This window comes from Triticum urartu, chromosome 3 (genome assembly GCF_003073215.2).
Source record: "Triticum urartu cultivar G1812 chromosome 3, Tu2.1, whole genome shotgun sequence".
NCBI classification, from domain to species: Eukaryota; Viridiplantae; Streptophyta; class Magnoliopsida; order Poales; family Poaceae; genus Triticum; species Triticum urartu.
The window spans coordinates 695231967-695236927 of NC_053024.1; positions in this window are offsets into that span (position 1 = coordinate 695231967).

Genomic DNA, 4961 nt, shown 5'->3' on the forward strand with positions numbered 1-4961 from the left:
CATGGGCCTGGCCCAATAATTTGGCCTTTTATTTTCTGGGAATGGAGCCTTTTTTTTCATGAATTTTTCTAAAGTGCGCTATTGTTTTGGGCCATAGCCCTTTTAGTCTAGTTCTAATTTGGGCCTTGGCCTTTTTATTTTCTGGTATGCAGCCTTTTACAAACTTTTTTCTTATAGTCAACTCTTTTTTAGGCCCAATCGTTTTTAGTTAAATTCATGTTTGGGCCTCGGCCTTTTTGGAGGCCAGGTTCCTATTTTGCATAACTTTAAATAGCAAGGCCCAGGTGCACAAGTGATCCGCATAACTTCAAGAAAATAAACGCAGGTTCACATAATAGCTCCCAGGTTCACAAGTGCAAAATGCAACAAAATGCAACAGCAGCAGTGAGACTACCCAGGTTCAAAATGCAACACGGGTCCAAAATGCAACCCACGTCCAAAATGCAACACAGGTTCACAAGTTCAAACTACTCATCCTACTCTTAGTTCAAACTACCTTAGCTCCAAAGAGAGCCATCAAGTGGGCTAACTTCTCATCCTGCTCTTGAGACTTCTTGCGTAGCAGCTCAACTTCCTTGTCGCGTGCAGCTTTAGCTTCTTCCGTCTTCATCTTGATTGCCGCCAATTCTTCTTGCATCACTTCAGCTTCAAGCTCCAACCTCTCCAGCTTCTGCTCAAGATCATGAACATGAGCAGCCACTTCAGCAGTTGCTTTGCCAGAGTTGTTCCTAGATGACTGGAGCCCAACATTCCTGAGGAATGTGCTTTGCTTGACTTCGGTCTTGAGCACTTCTTCAACAATTTCAACAGCAGACTTTGGCTCTTCAACTTCTGGTACCGGCGCGTCCTTCATTTTTTCCATCTCAAGCTAGCATATGGAGGAAAATGATAGGCATTAGTGGGAGATCTATTTCACAATTTGCAAACCAAACCAAGCAAGAGAAACCAAACCTGCACACAAAATCTATACATAGATATTTTATTCAAACTCAAACAGAAGAAGATGATGACTAGTAACTTGACAACATTATTTGACTAGTATCTTATGTGACCTGGAGACATGCAATTGGAACAATATGATCGCTTCATTAAGCCTAGAATGGCGGTTCTATATAAGATGGCTTCCCGAGTGAGCTGATCATCAAACTAACATTCAGATCACAATTCATCATATCATAAAAAATGCAACAAATAGCTATAGCAAGTTCTGATATCTTTGTTGAACTATCAAATAGCATCAAAGCATGGAACATAGCGTGTGTTCTTGACTGGCTCAGAATCAAACAACATCAAACAACAACAAAGCTGGCTGTGAATCAAACAAGACTGAGATTTCTACGCAAAAGTTTGAACTGGATGGACAAAGCATGGAGTGAGTTACTATAGCAGTCTTGACTGGATCTGAAAACCCGTGCTTCTTGCTGTTGTGGGTGGCCTTAAACAAGTCAATCGCAGACAGATCCTCACCCTTATGCTCTTCTTTATGAAATGTTTGTCAACAAAAATCAAAATGTTATTCAGCAAGAATCAGAAATGTTATTCAACGAGGATCAAAAGGTAAGGTCTCCATAGAGAAGTTCTCAAAGTGGCAAAAATGTGTGTTGTGTAGTGCCTGCAACCAGTTCTCTGATTGTACACAATTTTTTCTTGATTCATCTTGTTCGACACACATGTTTCCTACAAAAAACCATACTGTCAGCATGATCTAGCACTAGCATATCATGTCCAGAACATAAAGCATCAAACAAAGCAGAGACAAACCTTGTGTCTTGGGGTAGACCACATCTCCACCAGAGCTTGAAATTCACCGTCCGTCAGATCTGGCACCGGAGACTTGATGCTGACTTTGTTTGCGGCTACGGTATCAAAATACTTCTTCTTGATCTGATGGCGTCTGTTCTTTGAATTTTTCTACAGAATATCTTTGCACGCGGACTTGATGGTCTCCGAGTCTGTGTTCGTCTCAAAATTTACCTACCAAGATAGCAAACAAGGTAGGAACAATATTAGTGATCATGCATAGGTGTAACAGAAAATAGATAGCACATTAACTATGAAACAAGCTGCTTCCAATGTAGTTCTCCAATAGACTAGCATTTTTTGTATAGCTTGAAGTGAGGAAGAACCAGAAGATGGCTTCTTGCAACGAGTCCACACTCAGAAGCAAGCTTTGCTACCTGCAGAGGCTTCTCTGGACGCTTCATCCCTTCGGCAATTTGGATAGGCACCTTGCTACCAAGCGACTTGGTGATTCTCTCCAGCCCTTTGCCCTTTCTAAGTCTAGTCTTGGTAGTCATTGCATCTGAAAATGAAATTGAACTCATAAATTATAATAGAAATCGACAAATGCAGGAATCGACAAAAGCATACATGCTCATTCCATTTGGAAAATGTATTAGTAAAAGAGAGCATTGCACAGGTCAACTTGCCTGGTTGAAGCACAAGCTGCTATTCTTCTTCATTGATGACAGCATTCCTATCAATAGAAGGTGCAATAGGGCTGAGGTCTGTGTGGACAGTGCCTGCTTCATCTATGCAGATAGTTCCTCCTTCATCTAGGCAGACAGTGCCACTTCCATCCATGCGGAGAGTGGTTCCTTCATCCATGGGCGGCAACTCATCACCCATTTGCACGGAGGTCTCAGAGTCAATACGCAGCAGACTTTCCTGATGGTCCATCGCAGTCGCCATCTTTGCTTTATGCCTTGTGACTCTATCAGGGGCAGGTTCATCAGGTTCCAGGATCCTCTTTTTTTGTCCTAGAGCTGGGGCCATCACCCTTCCTCCAGGCATTGCAGCAGATGTTTCTGAGCTCTTCCTCTTCTTGCTGTCTGTCTTCTTTACACCAGGCCTCTTCGTCCTAGATTCCATCAGTGCCTCGTATAAACAGCATGGAAAAAAGCATTAGATCACAAGAGAAATATGTGAGCACAAGGAAACACATAGCATACAAGAACCCCAACCCTCCAAGCAAGACAGAGTTTGCACCTTAACAGTCTTCTTCACTATGACATCATCCACTTCCTCTCCATCAATAACTTCATCCTCCTTAGGATTGTACTCTGGGTCATCATTAATAACTCCACTACCTTCTTGAACCTCATCACTTCTACCTTCTTGTACATCATTTGTTTTCCTAATCATCGACGCTATTGCACCGATGCCAAGGGACTGGAACATCCGATTGTTCCTCATCATATTTCTAGCCCTAACCTTCTCGTACTCGGTGAGAGGCTCTTCTTTGCATGATAAAGGAAACGTGACTATTAGGTGAATGTTTGGAATGCATGGATAGACGGCCAAACATATCTTATGATATTTTATTATCATTTAATCCTAGTTATTCAGGTAAGGAAGACTAACAACACACAGGCGCAATTAAGCCAGCTTATTCAGATTGCAGCAATACATTTCACTTAGCATATTAAGACACAAATTTTATGAAACTGATAGTATAACCACAAGGAGCAAGTTGCATACCGACGGTTGTCCACATGTTTGACCTTGTCCTCCTTGCCATGGATGATCTGGAGGTGGTGCTTGCAAAATAGAATAAACAACAATCAGGTACAACAGGGATAAAGTAAAATGATGCACTTGTATCAATAAAGGAAATCATTTGGACCATCATGCACATACATGTAATACATGTGAAACAAACTTGATCGATCAACAATACAGTGATCTAGTGTTATTAATTAACCAAACATGTAAGTGCCATAAACAAGCATGCATGTACACTAGTAGCAAGCAAGCAAAGTGCATAAGTGCTAGTAATACAAGGAAGCAAGCAAAGTGCTACTGATAGAAACAAGCAAGCAAAGTGCTATTGATAGAAAGAAGCAAGCAGTGAAGGACAATGAAGAGAAGCAAGCAAGTACTATTGATACAAACCCTAATTAATAAGCAAGCAAGTAGCTTCTTCTCCAAGTGCTACTGATACAAGCAAATACTGCTGATGGAAACCCTAATTAAGAATGTATGCCAGCAAGCAACATGTATGCTAGCAAGAAAGCAACATGAACTAGTGAATTGGTTTCATGTACACATGCTTAGACAGTCTGACAGCAAGCTAGACGAGTATATCATGAGGACCTTCAAAACAACTAGATGTTGCCACTGGTAAAGCATGAAACAACTATAATTGCAGCAGTACAAAAGCAGATGAAAAAACTATACTCAACTATTGATTATGCTGCCTCTACACACCAAAAATGGCTACAGACTAGATGACACAAGTTAAGACATTTCGACAATTAGAATCAACCTTTTATATTACAACACCCAAAATTATCTAGCACCAACCTAGTATATATTAAAACTAGTCATACTGCCTTAACACACTAGGAATTCCAATACCACACACTAGTAGAAAACAGGGCTTTGGTCCAGGCCGGGTCAGCCCATTAGTCCCGTTTCAGTCCAGAACCGGGACCAATGTGGGCATTGGTCCCAGTTCGTGATCCCAGGGGGCCGGCCGGGCCACGTGGTCCGTTGGTCCCGGTTCATCTGGACCTTTTGGCCCCGGTTGGTGGGATGAACCGGGACCAATGGGCCTCGCTCCTGGCCCACCACCATTGGTCCCGGTTGGTGGCTTGAACCGGGACCAAAGGCTCCCCTTTAGTCCCGGCTCATGTCACCAACCGGGACCAATGAGGTGCCTATATCTACCCCTCGCTCGCGAGCAGAGCACCCCAGTGCTTTGTTTTTCTCTGGTCGAGGGGGAGAGGGCTTGGTGGTGCTCTAACTCACCTCCTATGCACACAAGGTGTTCGATGGAATGCCCGAGCCACACTACTTAAGCTTTCTCCTCTCCAAGCTCGACCTCCAAGCTCCATTTTCCATAATATTTGTCTAGGTTTAGTGGTCCGTCACGCCCCGTCCCCGTATTCACCGCCGTCGATCACCCGCGCCGAGCTCATCGCCGGCACCACCTTGGTGAGCCTCTTGTTCTTATCTTC